Here is a 21,541-nt window from a genome sequence, read left to right on the forward strand (position 1 = left end):
AAAAGGGAAAAAGTGCAATTATCAAGGTTTTTTAAAACTACTCCCAGATGCCATAAAAATCATGAAAATTAGATCTGTTTTAAGGATGCTTTCTTCACCTTCTCAAGGAGTAAACATCTGCAGACCTTGGTCCCTGTCATATGTCATTTTTCTCATTTTCCCATAGCTTGTGTTTCTCCTTTCCAGGTTGTGAAGAAACCAATGACTTCTTTCCTTCCATTTAATTGACCATTTTTAATTTAACATGACCTCTTGCTATCCCTGTAGCATGGTTTTGAAATCAATGGCTTGGCTCCCCCTGCAGCAGCAAGCATTCTGTCTTTCCCCCTGGCTTTCATGGACTTCTTTTCCTGGAAGCACCTTTGGCTGAGACTGCTGGGCTTGCTCAAGCAGTCAGGGGAAATCTGGACTGTTAACAGGAATCTTTTGGAGTAGAAAGACCAAACTGAAGAGTTGCCAGAAAATATGTGCAGATACACGGAACAGTCTCTCCTGCTCTCAGAAACATGCTTCTTTCCCCATGTGGGTCTGTGCTTCCTCCCTTTCTGAAAACATGAAAGAAAGAAAGCTTCACAGCTGAAGAATGGCTGCTCCAGGTGACAAAAGGTGAGATCAGAGTGCACAGTACTTAGATTCCAAATAGATCAGAAGAAAATAGGCTACCATGAAGTCTGAAAGACTAAATATCAAAATAGTTGAGTAAAGGAAACTCCTGAAAGCTTCAGCTGACCACAAAGCTCAGTGAGAACAAGAGTCATGAAAGGGGCTGCTAAAAATAAAAAAAAAATTTAAAGCAATACAATCTTCAATTCCATTAACTGAAGATCAGTGTAGAGATTAAAAAAAGAGGGGGGGATGATATCTCCACTGCATTCTCACTTGGTAATTTCAATCCAATTACAAACCAATCAATATTTAGTGTAGTAGAAAGAACACTGGAGGTATAATCCAAAGTGCTGGCTTCAAATTCTGTCTTTGCCTATTACCTACAGAAATATAAACAGCTCTCTTCGATCTGGTCCAAATAAAGCATGTGTTTATTTTAGGATATGCTTCATGTAGTGGACTGTACTGGGTTTTGGGAATAGAAAGAAAGAGAAGAAATAAACAGCTTCTGCCTCCAAGATCTTATATTCAACCAGGGAAACATGTAAGTAGATATGTATTTACCTGAAAATTTAAGGAGGAAAAGGGAAAAAGTACAATTATCAAGGCTTTTAAAAACTGTCATCAGTTCATTTGTTTGTTTTTAATATAATTTGCATGTATTTCAATATAATTGGTTTCCTTTCTAACTTTGTATGTTTATTTTTTTATATGTTAGCATTTATCAAGTCAGTGCAGTGGTATGGTGGATAGATTACTGGGTCTGGAATCATGAAGACTGGTCTTCCTGAATTCAAATGTGTCCTCGGGCATTTACTCGCTGCCTGACCTTGGGAAAGTCACTTTATGCTTTTGGATTCAGTTCACTCATATGTAAATTGAGTCGAAGAAGGAAATGACCAAAAAAAGGTCCAGTTTTTTGCCAAAAACAAACAAACAAAAAAACCAAATGGGGTCATGAAGAATCTTATAGGTTTGAAATGACTAAATGACAAACCAACAAGCATTTATTCTGAAAAGTGATCCATCAATTTCACCAGTCTTCCAAATTTGTCAATGATACAAAACATTTAAACTCTTCAACCAAGTGGCTAGGAGAAGAGAAAAAGGGTTAAGTGAAGGATAGCATTTTAGGCAGGAGACACAGCCTGGACAAGATCAGGGAAATAGAAGAGAAAGTGACAATACTCTGTTCACTTCTCTGCACCTCAGTTTCCTCATGTGTAAAATAAGCCATTTATGGCTCTAAATTCTGTGTCAAAAGAATTCCAAAATACATATGTAAAAAGTACTGCACCAAGCCCTAGTCAAAATCACATTTGTGAGTACTGTGTTCAGTTCCACATCAGCACTTTCAGAGGAATATTGTCAAACTGGAATGTAACCAGAGAGCAACTGGGGTAGAGAGGGATCCAGGAACTATCTCATACAATGCATGGTTAAAACAAATGAATTGTTTAACCTGGAGAAAAGGGGGCCATAAAAAAGATATGCCAGCTGTCTTCAAGTGTTTGAAGACGTGTCATATTGAAACAGGGGTTAGATTTACTGTCTCCTTGGCTTCAGAGGACAGAAAGAACACCAGTTGTTGAAAGTTACAATTAGGCAGATTTAGATCCATAAAATAATAAGGAAAACATTTGAAAAAATACAGCTGTTCAAAAATGGAATAAGCTACCTCAAAAAATAGGAAACTCCCTGGCAGAATTCAAGCAGTCAGCAAGCATTTAAGAAGTATTTATTCTGTGCAAGGCACTGTGCACGATACAAAGGGGGGAGGGGGGAACAGTCCCTGCTATCAAGGAGCTTACAGTCTAATGATGAAGACAATATGAACACAACTATGTACAAACAAGCTATAGATAGGATAAAATGAAAATTACCAACAGAGAAAAAATACTAGCATTTATGGGGTTCAGAAGGAAAGACTTCCACTGAGATTTAAAGAAAATTAGGAAAAAAGGTAGAGATGATAAGGGAAAAAATTCTAGGCAATTGGGACAATTAGAGAAAATAGAGCCTGTAGATGGATTGTCTAGAATGAGACAGAAGATAGTAAATTTCTATTCTGTCTGGGGTACAATATAGGGGATTATTGCATTGGGTAATATTTTGGCCTAGATGTTCTTTAAATCCTTTTCCAAGATTCTGGGTCTCTGAAATCTGCTTTTGACCTTGAAACTGCTTAAATTCTTAGCAACTAAATTCTCTAGCTAGTACACAAACATTCTAAAATTTACTTAAATGTATGGATTATTTTATTTCTTGGGGGAAGAAAAGAGTACAAAAGGAGGGAAATGATAAAATAAAGACACATGCTGAAAACAGGGGATCAAAAATTCCATGTAGGCAAAGAATTATATCCTCATTAAAAGATGGTAGTTATTAAGGATATCCATAGGCAGGATTTCCTTCCCCTTGGCTGAGGAAATTAAAGCCTTATTCTGATGACAGTCAGAGTTCTAAAGCTACATTCTAAGACTCCTCTATAATTCTACAAACCTTTGCCCCCTAGAGTGAAGAGAATAGGTTATAATTACCAGCATTTTTAACAAAGAAAAAAGCCATGAATGCAAGCATGCTGTCCAAAGCCTATATTTATAGCAGGCCTTATTGTTCAGTCTTTTCTGCCAGTTCCATAATCTAGCATTATCATTTACTTACTATGTGACCTTGGGCAGCTCCCTTGACTTCCTAATTGTTTCTTTTCCTTCTACCCATCAAAGGCAAAAATGCTTTTAAAATTTACCTAAGAAAGGTCTAAGCTTATTTTTTTTCAGATATGTTTTGGAATGATGGACGAGGAAGAGAAAATCAAAATATTTATGCTTCCAGATTTTGAATTCAAATGAAATATTTCTTTTTTTATTAATTAAGAAAAATTTCCCATGGTTACATGATTCATGTTCTTTCCCTCCCCTCCTACAATCCCCTCCCATAGCCAACATCCAATTCCATGGGTTTTACATGTGTCATTGATCAAGACCTATTTCCATATTATTAATATTTGCATTAAAGTGATTGGTTTTCTTCTGTGTTTCTGCTCCCACAGTTCTTTCTCTGGGAGGGAAAGAGAGGGGTGAGAGAATTTAATAGGCCCTAAAAAATATAGGGGAATAAAAAGGTAAGGGCGGAAAGGGAAGTAAAATAAGGGTGGGGATTAGGGAGACTGATTAAAAGCAAACTACTGGTGTAGAAGAAAATAGCAAAAGAAGAAAGGGCAGGACTAGGAGAGGAAATAAAAATGCTGAGGAATACACAGATAGTAACCATAGCTTTGAATTTGAATGGGATGAACTCATCCATAAAACAGAAGCAAATAGCAGAATGGAGATAGCAGAATGGATTAGAAATCAAAATCCTACCATATGTTTCCTACAAGAAACACACATGTAGCAGGTAGACACATACGGGATAAAGGTAAAAGGCTGGAGCAAAATCTATCAGGCATCAACTGAGAAAAGGACGTCAGGAGTCTCAATCATGATATCTGACAAAGCCAAAGTAAAAATAGTTTTGATTAAAAGAGATAGGGAAGGTAATTACATCCTAATAAAAGGCAGTATAGACAGTGAGGAAATATCAGTACTCAACATTTATGCACCAAATGGCATAACATCCAAATTTCTAAAGGAGAAACTAGTGGAGTTTAAAGAGGAAATAGAGACTAAAACTATACTAGTATGAAACCTGAACCTTCCTCTATCAGATCTAGATAAATCAAACCAAAAATAAATAAGAAAGAGGTAAGAGATGAGAGTGAAATCTTAAACAAAGTAGAGTTAATAGATATGTGGAGAAAAAATAATAGGGACAAAAAGGAATACACCTTCTTTTCAGCAGCTCATGAAACATTCACAAAGATTGACCACTTACTAGGGTATATAAATGTGGCGAACAAGTGCAACAGAGCAGAAATAATAAATGCAACTTTTTCAGATCATAATGCAATAAACCAGACACTATCCACTACAGACAGTTGTCTTGAGAGATGTTGTGTTTAAGCTTCTCCAATCCCAAAGGTCCCAAGCTCATGGAGTCACTGCTGGCTGGACTTCTCCTCCAAACCCCATGACAGTTTTTTTTCCTCCCCCAGTTGCATTCCAAGCTCCTATAAATTTCTATTCTATTCTCTAAATTACTTCATTACAGAATCATTGTTTATTGAAATATTAATTGTATCATGATGACTAAAAGCGTGTCATATTAGAAAGAGACTGAGGTTCCATTTTGCCTCTGACAGTTGTGTAATCCCATGAGTCAGGCGTCAGTTCTATGTCACAATTTGTCCACCTATAAAATGGAGATGAATAAAAGAAGATATTTTGAAACTTACTATTCTGTCAAAAAGCCTTGTGCCAAGCCTTGCCAATACAAATATTAAAACAAAGAAAATCCCTGTCTGACAGAGTTTACATTTTTGTGAAAGAAAAGACATATAGGAAAGTGGTGGCCAGATATGGGTACTTTTTTAAAAAAGAACTTACTTACTTAATTAATTTAGAATATTTTTCCATGGTTACATGAATCATGCTCTTTCCCTCTCCTCTTCCTACCCCCTTCCATAGCTAATGAGCAATTCCACTGGGTTTTACATGTGTCATTGATCAAGACCTATATCTATGTTATTAATATTTGTACAAGGGTGGTCATTTAGAGACTACATCTGTAATCATATCCCCACTGAACCATGTGATCAAGCAGTTGTTTTTCTTCTGTGTTTCTACTCACACAGTTCTTTCTCTGGATGTGGAAAGCATTCTTTCTCATAAGTCCCTCAGAACAAAAACTCGTAAGTCCTGGATCATTGCATTGCTGCTAGTAGAGAAGTATATACTTCTCTATGTAAATTTGTTTGTTCCACAGTGTATCAGTATCTGTGTATAAGGTTTTCCTGGTTCTGCTCTTTTCACTCTGAATCAATTCCTAGAGGTCATTCCAGTTCACATGGAATTCCTCCATTTCATTATTCCTTTGAGCACAATAATATTCCATCACCAACAGATACCACAATTTTTTCAGCCATTCCCCAACTGAAGGACATCCCTTAATTTTCCAATTTTTGACACCACAAAGAGTGCAGCTATAAGTATTTTTGTACAAGTCTTTTTCCTTATTATCTCTTTGGGGTATAAACCCAGCAGTGGTATGGCTGGATCAAAGGGAAGGCAGTCTTTTAAAGCCCTTTGTGTTTAGTTCCAAATTTGCTTCCAGAATGGCTGTATCAATTCACAACTCCACCAGCAGTGCATCAATGTCACAACTTTGCAGACAGGGGCACTTTTAAAAAATTTCATGAAAAGTGAGAGGGACCATAGAGGATGCAATGACAAACCCCATCCAGGAACAATGATAGAATTCATTTTGATTTTGGTTCGTGCTTCCATAAATAAAGTAGGATATAAGAAGTAAAGTGTAACAGTAACAGTAGTCTGGGAAAGGCATTCCTTCCATGTCTGATCTCATGTAGAGGTGAAATTGGTGAACAAGCAGAAAAGAGTTAAGTGAAGTTTCTAGAGTTTTGCTAAAATATCAGTCTGAGAAAGAAAGCCACTAACAGATAAAGAAGGCCCTGAGACAGAAATTCCTTCAAGAACATTCTCTAGTGTTGGAGACAAGTTTTTGAGGAGGCCATGAAGGAAGTGGCTTGAGAAGAGGGAGTGGAAGATGGGGATAGCTGGGGCTTTCTTGAAATTATGAACCTAAAAAGGCAATACTAATCAGGAAAGTGGAGCTGAAGGCAGGAAAATACTGATGGTAAATATATTACAAGATTGTTCTATAGATCAAATGAGATGAACTACATATATACATTTATTGAATATGAGTTATTGTTTTAATATCTATGTACATTTTTAGAAATTTTGTATTTAAAATTCTTTGTCATTAATATGATATCCTTATGAATAAAAGTATTATCTACCATGACCAAGTGTTAACATTCATAAAAAATAAGTAAACCAGAAATTAAGACATTGTAGAGAAAAAAATGATAGCACAGACCACCTGTATTTCATTGGTACATGAGATAAAAATATCTGAAGCTTGCCTTTTCAAATTTTGAGTATGTGTGTGTATGCATGTGTGTTGATATGTGTGAATTTTAACAAAGTAATGAGGCATTATGGTATATATTTAGATATATAGGTAGGTAGATAGATAGATAGATGGACATACACACAAGTGCTTAATGTAAATGAAATGATTGAAAAGATGGCCCCCCAAATATAAGAGGGATTTTTCTGGGAAAATTTTCTTTATTTTCTATCAAATAGAACACTTGCTTAAGAATGCCATTCTGAACATGAGTTGACATCAGAACAAAACAAAGTTGATCTTTTGCATTTTTATAAGCAAATAATTTGTCACAACTCTAGTGTTATAAATTGAACGCAACTTACTTTGACTTCCTTGTATAGTTGAGAGTTCAAAAATGTACCCCCGAAAATACTAAAATAGGTTTTGTGGAAGAAAGAAGCCATGGAAATGACCCCAGATTTTGAATCGGGAGATCTAACTTTGAATCCTGGCACTTAATACTTGGTCTTAGGAATGTCATTCTTGTTACCTAAGTAATTTCAGAGATTTCACTTTACTTACATGGGGACTTGAGTTTTCTCATCTTCAAAATGAAGGACTAGAGTAAGATAAGATAATCTCTAGGTTCCTTTCTATCTCCAAATTCAAAATTTAGAAGACTAAATACAAATTAATCTAATATCATTCTTATTTATCTTCTTATAAAGCTCTCTTTATACATATATTCACCCATTTTCTAAATGTGATGATTTAAATTTCCCTCCTAAAACTTAGACCTGCTATGTCTGTCTCTGTTGGTTTCTATCTGCATTTCTTTGTCTTTATCTCTCCCCTTTCATTCCCCTAGCTTCCTCACTTACTCTCCTTTTTACTTTTTCTTCTGTTTTATTGTTTCCTACTTCCTACTTCCTTTTAACCTTATTGCTCCCTCATATAAGAATAAGGGGTCATATCCCAAAGGAAGATTTAATTAATAAAAGTAATGGCAGTTAAACTTCAGATCCATAACTTGTAAAAGGCAGGAGATGCAGAGGCAACCCAGTGCCATGGAACTGAAGACACCATGTTGATTTTGTTTCTGTATTGCCAAATAGGTGACTAATGAATTGACTTATGAAGAACCAAGATGTACTTGAAGAGTTGGACAATTATTTAGGATCTTTCGTTTAGTCTAAATCTCAAGACTGTCCTAAAAGCATAGCATGAACTGCTTCTGTGGGATATGCTGATTTTTCTTAATGGGGGGGAAGGGCGCTTTATATGTAAAATTAGAGAATTACAGATATAATCAAGAAACACCGAAAAGCTATATGCTGATGCCTCATTGTTAAGTGGCAGCAACCTTAGACATTTAACAGCTATGCTAGAAATCTGTTAGCCTTGACAAGTTTAGTAAATGCAAATCCTTAAAATATGGTCCTTGGTTACACATAGTGTCTTCTGTCAAAGACGAACTTAACTAATTATGAAGAGATTTTTTTTATCACTAATAATTTTTGAATTTGGGGCAATGGTATTCTATCACTAACATAAGCCAAATAAATAGAAAAATCAAGAGAATAAAGATAACTTACTAGAGCATATTCCTCTATTTTGGTGAGTAAACATAGACTTGGGAGATGCTATTGGATTTCCCCTCAGTGGTTGGTTTCATTTGCAGTTCTTTAGTGATTTTCCATTGTGGCTTACTCTTTGTGACCCCTTTTGTTGTTATTTTTTTTTTTTGCAAAAAATACTGGAGTGGTTTTCCATTTCCTTCTCCAGCTCATTTTATAGATAAAGAAACTCAGGAAAACAATGTTAAGTGACTTGTCCAAGGTCACACAGAAAGTATCTGAAGTTGGATTTGAACTCAATTCTTCCTGACTCCAGTTCTGGCAATTTATGGACTATTAATTTATGCAGAATTTAAGAAAAGCAGTTTAATCTAAATGCTCAAGTCCTACTGAACTGGAACAGCTTTGAATAAAGTACTTTAGACTAATCCTCCCTAAGTCTGCAGAGGCTCAGAACTATCTATTGATGACTATTTTTGGCTACAGTCACTCATAAACATAAGCAAAACATAAAGGGGAGGTTAATCTGTATAAGTGGTGTGAGTGACCATTCAATAAAATCATAGTTTCCTAAAATATGCAATAAAATTAAAGGAAGATTTTTGAAATTTTGCATAATGTATACATATATTAGATACACAATTTATGGACGTAGTTATAAAATCAAAGCAGGAAAAGTTGTTTTATAGGTGCAACAGAATGAATTATGCAAGTGGTTTCCATATTCCATTTCTAAAAGAAAGATATAAATAGAGTTGACCCACTTACCACAATGTAGATGAGTAGATCTGATCAGAAGCAAAATACAACTTTTGGAAAGGACTTTCCTGGCTTTCAATGAAAGAACCCTGCTCTCAGATCTTGTAAGAAGCTCAGAGTGTCTAACTCTTCCCTCCCCCATCTCACTCACAATTGGCAAAGCCAATTCCTGTATGCAAAAGACTTGTTTTAAAAAAAAGAAGAAAAAAAGTCATTCAGGAAAACAAAGAAGTTTAGTTTTACCTAAAGGAAACAACAAAGTCACTTTTAAAGCAGTAAGTAACTATTCTTTAGCAGTTATATAATAAGGCAGTTTAACTTGGAAGAAAAAAGGACTTTTGAAGAAATGAAATACATTCTGACACTGAAAAGGACTGCTGTAACTTCTAAACTGAAATTTTTTGAGGAAATGACTTTAAACTAAAAATCAGTCAGAATCAAAATTAATGCAGTTAAGTTAAATTATTAAGATGGACATACCACACAAATTGAAATTATTTGGTGGGGGGATTAAATCTGATAAAGAATAATTTTAGATAGTGATTTGGAGGCTGCTTGGGGCCATGCCCTTGTTCTATGTCAAATATTCTACATAGCAGGTGGAGAGAGGATTTTCCCATCAGAATAGTTATTAGGAAGCTGGAGAGGTCTGCTGAGCTTCTGTGAGACAGCAACCACTTAGAGAATTTGGCTCTAGACTAAGCTTTTCATTAAAAGTATGTCACTACCTTAACTGAATCAGCTTCTCCTAATCAGTTTGGAATGCAGCTATATAGAACATTCAATATTGTTTTCAAAGACTTAAAAAATATATTATATTGAAATGATGAGTCAATAAGGACATTTTATAAAATTTACTATATAGAATGCAGTAGAATGCAGTACAACACTTTTAGAAAGCTGTGGCCAGGACCAGAACACCTGCCTTATAAGGGAGCTTAGAATATATAAAGATATTGATATCTATTTCTATACATATACATATATATATATACACAAATACATATGCATTTGTACATATACCTATATGTGTTTATATGTTTTTGCATGCATATATCCTATTTTACCATAATGTTTCGACATCATAGTGTGCCCTGAATCCATTATAATAATGAAACATTTCATGAGGATTCTCATGACTTTCCATATATTCAAGAATGTCCTGTGTCTTTTTCCGTGATCGGGAAAGTGATATCTAGCATTCTGACAGTGAGATGGAAGATGCAAGTCACCAATCTGCAAAATCTGATCATGCAGAGAAATATAATGTGACTATGAAAAACAAAACCAAAAAAGAAAATAATATTTGTGTTAACTATTATTTTCAATATTGTAAAACCTCTTTCATGAAGCTACAAATTTTTTTGAAAGCAATCTGGGGCAGGTAGGTGGCTCAGTTGACTGAGACACAGGCCTAGAGATAGGAGGTTCTGGGTTCAAATCTAACATTAGACACTTCCTAGCTATGCGACTCTGGGCAACTCACTTAATCCCCATTGCCTATCCCTTACTGCTCTTCTGCCTTGTCTAAGACAGATGATGAGAGTTTCTAAAAAAAAAACAAAAGAAATCAATCTAAGAATACATGCAAAATGGTTAAAATGGCTACTACCCAAGCTATGACAACTGGTTTGATGATCAGTGTATTGTGACAGTACATATCTTTGAAGAGAAACTGTGGGTGGACAATAAGTTGGGCCCAAAATCAAATAGGAAGAATAAAACAATCTTGAATAATGGGGAAAACTGGGTTATGTTTTTAAGAATACCTAACTATTCCTCAATGCAAAAATTCGTCTTTTTTTAACTAAAATATTCCCCTAGCTGAGATACATCAACACATATCTTAAAATACTAAAATTTATGAGCACTAAAATTAGAAGTAACCCCCCAACACTCAAAAAAAAAGACACATGCAATGGGCACAAGGACACTATACCGACATCAGTCAAGAAATGTATAATTGGGAAAGGATGTGGGTTGGCTATATGATATGAATAAGGGGAAAAGATGGCTAACCCAAGTGTCCTATTCATTATGTCAAAATGTAGAAAGAGTTGAACAAATCTTCAGTATGAAGAATAAAGTCTTAGTAGATCCAAGGAAGAGCACAGCTACAAACCACACAGTATATGAAAGGAGATGACTATTTTCTCCTGAAGTCTCATTCTCTCCACTCACACAGCTACTACTTTTATCAGACCTTTATCACGTCTCACTCTCAGCTTCTGTAATAGTTTCTTAAATGTATTTTTTGGCTTTGATTTCTCTTTTAAATCCATCCACAACATGTAAAACAAAATCACCTTCCTAAAATACATCTATGCTATCGTGTTACTTCTCAATTGAAAAACTTTCATTGGTTCCATATTGTCTCAGGGATAAATTTGTCTTCACTTTTATATTTTACTCTAACATGCCTTTTAATAATCATTCCACATTATTCTTTTTCAGACATTCTATATTTCAGACAAACTGGCCTACTTTTGTGCCCTAGATTTTCTATTTATTCTTCTACCTCTGTGGTTTTTTTTTTCAAAGGCTATCTGTCATTCCATCTACACCCTCCCTCTTTCACTCACATCTTTTTATAATTCCTACTTTATTTCAAGACTCAATTCACATGCCATCTTCTATGGAAAGCTTTTTCTGATCTCCTTAGATGTTAGTGTCTTCTCCTTTCTCTAATAATCATGAATAGATTTATCTCTTTACATATGTATATCACCAGTGGAATATAAACTCCCTGAGCAGAAAGTATGTTTTATTTTTATGTTTCTAACTCCTCTTACATAATAATAACGATACAGTTTTGTTGGGTTAAATTAGATTGGATTGAATTGGTTTATGTTAGTATAAAAGTAATACTTAGTCCTTGAAGTATATACCAGGAAAAGTTCTCTGGTTTTTTTCTACCGAATTAAAAAGATTTAGAATATGTTTCCGAAAACAAAATGTGTATCTTTCATTGGAAGGCCATTATCACTTAGTTCGAGGGGCTTAGCAAAAGAGGATTGGTTGTTAAGAACATAGGATAGGGATTGGTACACTACCTGTGATCATTTCACTATTATAGGGAACAATTAGGTGAGGAAATTCCTTTGGGAAATGCAAAACTTCATCTTCTCTGGAACATGGAAATTTTGAAAATTCTCAACAGGTCAAGTGATTTGCACAGGGTCACAGAACCAGTACATATCAAAATTGGGAACTGAACCATATCAGCTATGAAAGAACTGTGATCTCCATTGAAAGAGAAAAGGGGTCACAAGAATGAAGACAAAGATCCCCGAGACAGTAAAATACCTTTAAGAATCCCCTTGACTACATTTTGACTAACATAAGAAAACTTTACTAACTTCTAGTACCCCCTCTTCATCATATTCCACTATTGGCAAGATGATGGCTGTGGAGAGAATCAGAAGAGCACTCTTAATTGGAAAGAAGGAATGAGATAACTTACTACCTCATGCAGCTATGCAAAACTTAGCTTCAGAAAAAGCCAAAGGAAAAATTTTATTAAACCTTGATTAAACTTTTATTTTTCCATTGAAACTTAAAAAAATTAACTTCACAAAGGACAATGAAGATAAAAGAGAGAAAAACTATCCCTTATGAAAGCCAAAGATGAACAACAAAAAAGCCCAAGTCCCAATACTTCAGAAGTTTTCTAAAAGTACTCTATAACCTTGAAAGGGAGAAAAATACATGAAATTGGTTTTTGTTCTATAATTCTTTCTACTCGATAGGAAATGTCACAGTGACTATATGTCAACTAAGAATGAACAAAAACCTGACTAGCAGTAGGAAGAAAGGGACAAAACATTGACAGTTTATTTATAGTCATGAAAACCAAGGAAAATATAAGAACTGGGAAGTCAATAAACATGTTTTGGTGACCCAAATTTCCCCCTACATTTAGAAAATAATAAATAGTCTATTCTTCATTTCTGAGTTTAAATTCTATTTTTTCTTCAGAATTAGCTTTTGCTTCCATGAAGCCTGATCATTTCCTTCACCTTAACATTTTAAACTTGTTTGTTAGAGTCTACAACATTTTGTTTTTAATAGTTTGCGTTTTTTAAAAGATACAAGCATGCTTATTACTTTAACAGATTTGGATTAAAACAAGCATTTCACAGGAATTTTGGCATATTGGAAATAATAAAGTAGTTTCCAGGTAAAAGGCTGAAAAGCATATTGATATAAATTCTTTAAGTATGCAATAGGCTTTTACCCAGAGGATAGGATTTATTCTGTCTTCACCAAGAATAGTACAATTTTTAAAACATATTGAAGCTGGATATAAAAAAAATACATTTCTCACAGGATTTTAAAATATTGGAACGGGTTTCTAAGCATGAAGTAGGATTATAAAAGCATTTAAAAATAAAAACATAGATAGTTCATCTATAATCAGTTGCAGGTATCCAGACTGATAGAGAAAAGGAGAAAGGTAGAGAGGAAGATGAAGAGGAGAAAAGGAGTACAAGGAAGTGACTGTAGTTAGGTAAAATTATATGAAGAAGACGTATGGAGCCCTTGGTGCAAATACTAAATTTTTATTTTATTTGTATTATCTTTACTGAAAAGAAAAATCTTTAGACTGAAAAGGATAAAACCTAAGTGAGGAGATGGTAAAATGCTAACCTAAAGTATGGAAGACTTTCAACTATTAATGATGAAAGAAAAAAAACAGAGCTGAATAGAAAATTTGACTTTCAAATATGAAACCTAGGAGAAGCATAAAAAGATAAATACAAACATGTAATCATAAGAGATTCAATAAGGTTAAATTATTTACCTTTTTATATGGAAAGGAAAAATGTACGATCTACAAACTTTATTATTATTAGGGCAGTTAGAAGGATTTTAAATAGAAAGAGGACATGGGAATGGGCTGATTTTTCTGGGATAATGTGAAAAAATGGATGGGTAAGAAAGAGGGATACACTGGGTAAAAGGGGAACAGAGAGAAAGAATGAGAGAAATTATCTCATATAAAAGAGGTACATGAGGAAAAACTTTTACAGTGGAGGGGAAAATGGTGGGGGAGGTGATGTTCGATACTCATTTGCAACTAAATTGGTTCAGAGGAAATATACACACATTAATTGTGAATATGTATAATATTTTAAATATATGCATATGCAATATATAAAACATGTATATGTACAATATGTTGTAACATAATATATTATATATAAATATACTTAAAAACACATACACACACAAACATATTCACATATTCAATTGGTAATAGATATCTATCTTTCCCAACAAATAAATAGGAGAGAAAGAGGATAAGAGAATGAAAGAGATGGATGAAAGGAAGAATGGATAAAAGAAGGCAGTAGTCAGAAGCAAAACACTTTAGAGCACTGACAGGATGAAAAAGAGAAAGAATGATAAACAAAATAAAATTGAAAAGAAGTAAGTGCACAGATAGTGAACATAACAGTGGATGTGAATGGAATGAACTTACTGATAAAACAGAAGAATGTAGTACAAACTTAAATCCATCAACATATGGTTTATAAGAAAAATACTTGAAACAGAGAACAACAAATAGAATATAGAGAAGGGAATAGAGGCAGAATCACTTATGCTTCAGCTCATGTAAAAAAGGCAGGGGTAGCAATCATGATCCCAGAAAAAAACAAAAGCAAAAAATACCCAATTAAAAGAGATAAGCAGGGAAATCTTGCTAAAAGACACGATTGATGAGTAATATCATTACCACATTATTAATACTAGATATATATGCACTACATGCAATAGCATCCAAATTGTTAAAGGAAAAGTTAAATAAATTACAGAAAGAAATAGAAAGTAAATCTATACTAGTGGTTGACCTTAAATTTACCCTCTCAGAGCTTGGTACATCCAACCAAAAATAGATTAGAAAGGAGTGAAAGAAATTAATAGTCTATGAAAATTTAGCTATGACAGATTTCTGAAGAAAACTGAATGGGAATTCGAGGAATATAACTCTTTCTCACCCACAGATGGTACCTTCACCAAAACAGACCATGTATTAGAGCATAAAAACCTCACAAACAAATTAAGAAAAGCAGAAATATTTAATTCATTTTTTTCAGATAATAATGCAATGAATATCACATTCAATAAAAAGGTCATGGAAGCATGGATTAAACATTAATTGAAAATTAATCTGATCATAACAATGAGAGGATGAAAGAACAAATCATCAAAAATCAATAATTTCATAAGAGAATGACAATAATGAGAAAATATTCCAAAATTTGTAGGATGTAGCCAAAGCAGTACTTAGGGGAAATTTTTATATATCTGAATTCATACATCAACAAAAAAGAGAAAAAGCAAATAAATGAAATAAGCATGCAACTAAGAAAAAAATATATAAAATCTCCAATTAAATACTAAAATGTAAATCCTGAAAAATCAAAGGAGAGATTCATAATACTGACAATTTTAAAAAGTGAACTAATAACAAAATTAAGAACTGATTTTATTTTGAAAAAATCAATAAAAATAGATTAGCTATTATTAAATGTAATTTTAAAAAGAAAGCAGAAAGCCAATTTACCAGTATGAAAAATAAAAAGGATGGAAGCATCACCAATTAAGTTGCTAATTAAGCAATTAGTAGTTATTTTGACCAATTACATGATAATAAATTGTTTTAAATGAAATGAATGAATAATGACAAAAATTTAAACTGCTAAGATTAAGAGAAGAGGAAAAAGAATGCTCAATTATCTCTATATTAGATAAAATAAATTAAACAAATCATCAATGATTTCCCAAAGGAAAAAAATCTCCAAGAAAAAATGAAATTACAAGTGAATTCTACCAAATATTTAAGGAACAATAAATTTCAATAAAATCTATAGTATTTGGATAAATAGGTAAAAGAGCCTTATCAAATTACTTTTATGACAAAAATATTTTTTGATATCTAAACCATAGAGAACAAAAACAGAAAAAGAAAAATATAGATCAGTTTTATCAATGAATACTGACTGAAAAATTTTCAAGCAAAACACTAGCAAGGAGATTAGAGTACTGTATTATGAAGATCATAAACTGTAATCTGAGAATATATTCAGATTATATATACTGAGAACATACTGAGAATATAGGGTGGTTCAATATTAGGAAAAGTATCAGAAGTTAGCCATATTGGGGGCAGCTGGGTAGCTCAGTGCATTGAAAGCCAGGCCTAGAGACGGGAGGTCCTAGGTTCAAATCTGGCCTCAGACACTTCCCAGCTGTGTGACCCTGGGCAAGTCACTTGACCACCATTGCCCACTCTTACCACTCTTCCACGAAGGAGCCAATACACAGAAGTTAAGGGCTTAAAAAAAAAGAAGTTAGCCATATCAAAGAGCAAAATGTTTAAGGAACTGAGCCAAATTTACAAAAATAAGTCATAACTCACTTGATAAATGGTCAAAGAATTCGAAGAGGCAATTTTCCAGAGTAGAAATCAAAACTATCAAGTCACGCAAAAAAATTCTTTAAATTATTCCTTATTAGAAAAATGCAAGTTTAAACAACTTCAAGATACCACATTAGATCTATCATATTGGTTAATATGACAAAAAGGGAAAATGAAAAATGATGTGGATATATATATATATATATGGAAGACAATAAGAGAATAGATAAAAATCTGAGACTCCTCTTTTGACCCCTTTTGTAATCCACACCTTTTCTTGTTGAAAGACATTGTAGCCTTCTAGGAAGACTTTAAGTTATTAGTAAACCAGCACTTAATGAGTTAACAGCCTTTTTTCATTCAGCAGAATAAAGCTGCAGCTGTGGGTATATCTCTCTAACTGCTCCAGGCATCCCAAGGTCACAGAGTGGCAAACTCAGGCAAAATAACTTTTAGATAAAGTGAGGCTCATTTTTAACCTTGTGACTGTTTCTCATTCGGCATTATTTTCATAAGAAAATTCTTTGTAAAACTATAACTTTATTGTGCTTTGATGTGACATAATTTGTGTTTCTGTACAAACACGAAGTTTCGGGGGGGGGGCGGGGTTCTTTTGTGTGAAATGAGTCTTGAAGTATATATAATAAACTCCATGCTCCTGGAGCCAGAGCTGGAAGCATGAGGTAAAAGACAACTCCCTTGTTCTGTCCTTATTTCCTTATCAACTAAACTGTCCTTATCAGAGCTGATAAAGAGATCTACACACACACACACACACACACACACACACATATAAAATCACCTTTCGTGGCAAAGAATTGAAAATCAAAAGGATGTCCATCAAGGAATGGCTAAATAGGTTTGAAAAAGGCTGAATATATGATTGTGATTAAATACTACTGTGCTTTTAGAAATGACAAGCAGGATGGTTTCAGAAAAACCTGGAAGATTTATATGAACTGATGCAAAATGAATGAGTAAAAACAGTAAAGCATTGTACATAGTTACAACATTTTTTTAAGGATGATCAACTCTGAAAGACTTAACTTTTCTGATCAAGACAAAAATCCAAGACAATTTCAAAGAAGACATGGTGAAAACTGCTTTCCATCTCTATAGTTAATCTATAGATTAATTCTGAAAACATCAATGAATCATTCTTTTAAAACTTTACTTTCTTAGTTTTGTATCTATATTTTCTTTTAAAACTTGGGTAATATGGAAATATATTTTGTATGATTTTCACATGTATAATTGATACCAAATTGCTTGCTTCCTAGTGAGAGGAGAAGGGCAGGAGAGAGAATTTGGAACTTGATAATTTTTAAATCGATGGTAATTTTTTCCATATAATTGGGAACCTTTTAGTCAAATAAATTTAAAAAAATTTAAAGAGGACTCCCAGACCAGCTATTTCCTAATAAAATATACAAACATATATATGCACATATATACATGCTTACATACATATATACAAAGTACCTCATGCTATATTTCCAACTCCTCAATACTAAATTTTTCTGTGATATTAATGATTTAGAAGTTCTTGTCAAAATAAAAATCACAGCATATTTTGTTTGCCTATTCTATATGTCCTTTATTTATCTCCTCTCATGTGTTCATCATAGATGGCCTATCCATCGTGCTGGAATACTCTGTCCCTTGCCTTCTGTTTAATTCATAAGGATATTGATGATGTCCTTTGGCTATCTGCCATGTCTCTCACTTGCTACAAGACCAGATCATCTCTTCCTAGGCAAGTTTATAATTTGTTTTTCACCATTAATTCGTAGTTTCTCATGCTATAGCCACATGCTCATATATAAAGTGAACGTCTCAATTAAACTTTGTATGGTATACATTTTCAATTTTTGGAGATGGTAATATTCCATGTCTCACTTTCACTGAGCAAAACTGGTAGAATAAAGATATTTTAAAATGGTAAGTTTGTTGTCATTAAAAGAGATCTACATTTTGCTCAAATATGGCAGTATCTCATTCAGCTGTATCACCTGTCCAAGATATACATGGGACAAAAATTTATAGTAAATGAAAGAACAGTTGGATGTTTTCTGACCTTGTTGAAAGGCAAGAACGATTAATGGAAGAATATATTCCAGGAGAATTCCCTCAAGGGTCTATGTTTGGCCCTATGAGCGTTAAGAACCATTAATGGGTTTATGTCAGTTTGAAAGGAATTGTCCCCACAGAGAAATTCTTTCATGATTTTGTGTTTGACCTTATGCTCCTTATTAAATATATGTTACATATATATGTGTATACATAAGTACATGTGTAATATGTATACACATATGTGTATATACTAAATAGAGTGTTTATTCAATTTGCTGATGACACAAAGCTTGGAAGGATAGCTCATGTGTTGCATGAGAAAATCAAGATTAAAAATATTTATAAATATATTCAAATATTGGACTAAATGTAAGACTCAGGAGGAATAACTATAAAGTAGAAACTTCAAAAAAGAAAGATTTAAGATTGATGTAAGAAGTAACTTTCTAGAATCCATAATTAACCTAAATATGGAATTGACTGATGGAAGACTTCAGTTGAAGACAGAGACATCACCTGAGACCTTTGATCACAAACCAGATAAACATTTATTACACTCTTTTTATATTGTTTGGGTTTGGGCTGTATTATGTGATCTCTGAGATCCCTTCCAACTGTAAAATTCTGTGATACTTCAACATGTCTTTCAGGCCAAAGGATTATATTTTTCCTCTATTCTGAGCCATGTATTTCCTCATTCATGGAGTCATAGACCTATAGTAGGAATAGACTTTAGCCTACCTAGCTCAATCTACTTAAATTCTGCAACTGAAGAATAGAGAATTTAAGTGACTTGTCCAAGAACAGAAAGGTAGATCATTATAGTCAGGATTTTCCACTGCTTCCATTGAACTACACTGCCTTCAACAAATGTCTCTATGGTTTGGGCTGATGGGTCAGATGTAATAAGATTAAATTTGACAGTGATAAACATAAGTTTCTATTTGTGGGTTTTGAAAATCAACTGTACAAGTACAATATGGAGGATGTAGTAAATCACAGTTTGTATGTAAATTTAATTCCTCTCCCAAATAATACATCAGATATTTTAAGAAAGCTATTATGCTTTGTTAAATCACTTCTGTCCACATATTTTCCCATGTCAGCATCCCTTAGAAATCTGGAAAACCATTTTATTTTTAAAGAATAATAAAGTTGTCTTAAAGGAAAAAAGAATTCCCCACTTGTCTCTATGAAGACACTGGTAACCCTTTGAAAAACTTTGTCGATGAATGTAAATGTGAATGAACAATATTAGATAATGTTTTCTGGGGGAATAGTTAAGTTTATGTCTTGTCTGTTTCTCAGATTGAATAAAGGCTAACAAACTACAAAAATAAACAAAAAATAAAATAAAGTCATGATAAATGGCATTGTATTTACTATAAGGTGGTGTCTAGTGAGGTACCAAAGAAATATAGGGCATATTTAATCACCAAGGGAAAGTACACAGTACATTAATGGAAACTGCAGAGGTTACTATATAGAGAGATATAGTATTATAAAAGAAGTTGGAAAGATAATAAAATAGGAAGGTCAGAAATGGAAGGATAATAAAAATGGTTATTCAGGAGATAGGCTAATAAAAGAAGCATACAATGTTAAGTTCAAACAGGAGGAGGCAAATTTATTCAAAGAAAAACAGCACATGCCTCATCCTAGATTAGTAATGCCCTTCTCCACTCCTTTCAGAAAGTCTTCAGAAAATGTCTCCATTTTAAAGGAAGTTTTCCATGAATGAGAATGAGGTTGGCTATATTTTCTGAAAGCATTCCTCAAGAAGACTACAATATAAAATTCACTAACACTAAGTATTATATTTAGGAGAGAGAGATAGAAACAGAGATGCATATAGTAAAAATTTGCTTGTGAACATGGATTTTCTTATTACCTCATATCTTAGGGTTTTTTTCTGTAAAACTCCATTTCACTGAATGTTCTACAACATATTTTTATTATTTAATATTTCCTCTTTTCATTTCAGGCTATAACCTTTTAGAGGGCAGGAAACATAATTCACTTGGCTTGCTCCTATGATATTTAGAAATGTATGTAAGTACATTCACTTCTTTTGGATGATACTAACAACAACCATGCTGACAATTATTGAATTAACTTCTCAAATTGGGGTAGAATGAAATAGTATGGCTTTCCTCCCCAAAGGGCTGCTAATGTGAAAACTATTTACATTATAAGATCATTAAAATTAAAATGTAAATATTAAATTTTGAAAGATCTTATATTCCTAAATGAAAGAGTCATAACCATGGTCAAAGAGAACATTAAATGCTTGCATTGGTAATAGAAAGTGAAATAGGACACTCTTCAAGAAATATAAGAAACATTTTTACTTCTTGTGGACAATATCCTACTTTTGCATTATAATGATTATATCATATACAATGTAATTGGTGCATAGGTCTTCAAATGAAACTCATTATTTGATTCAAATATTTCAAATTTTTTAAGTTAGTCTACTAGTGTAGAACACAATCTCTATTCTTGCCCTAACAAAACAATTTCATAGGTGCTTGGAGGCAAAATTTTTTTTTAATTACCAGAAAGCCATTTCTCAAGTGTTGACCCTTTTCTAACTTAGATCAGCTATTCCTCAGAGCAGTCTATCTCCATACTCACATTTGCATCATTATTTTTTTGTTCTGTAGGAATTTCCAGAGTTTGTGTTTCTCTGGTAGCACAATCTTTTAGAGTCTGTGGATAATAGCAAGGGATGTGCTAGAGCCAGCTAGAACTATCTGGGGCCTATAATTAAATTTTCATTGTGAACATACATTTACACCCCAGAAATCAGCAAAACACTACAAATAAGATTTAGTTTGTTGTTTTCTTGACTATCTAGACAAAAAAGTGGTGGAGAAAATGTTAATAATGCAGATTAAAACTAAAAATGTGTCTTTTCATACTTATTTTTGGAGAGCTAATTGATAAACATATATTAACACATTGCTCACTATTTCCATTCCACTATGAGGAATCAATATAGGACTTATAAAACCCAGATTCATGATCCTAAAAACATGGTATTTAGAAATATTGAATTCATTATTTTTTATGAAGACAT

General features: G+C 33.3%; 1 long non-coding RNA gene across 1 annotated transcript; it reads left to right on the forward strand.

The window, feature by feature from the left end:
• Positions 1-499: 499 nt before the first annotated feature.
• Positions 500-20,494, forward strand: LOC123239855. The gene is made up of 3 exons (XR_006505747.1): positions 500-606; positions 1,047-1,150; positions 20,444-20,494. It is a non-coding gene; the product is annotated as an uncharacterized LOC123239855 (long non-coding RNA).
• Positions 20,495-21,541: the final 1,047 nt, after the last annotated feature.

The sequence above is a fragment of the Gracilinanus agilis genome, chromosome 3 (genome assembly GCF_016433145.1).
Source record: "Gracilinanus agilis isolate LMUSP501 chromosome 3, AgileGrace, whole genome shotgun sequence".
In the NCBI taxonomy this organism is placed as follows: Eukaryota; Metazoa; Chordata; class Mammalia; order Didelphimorphia; family Didelphidae; genus Gracilinanus; species Gracilinanus agilis.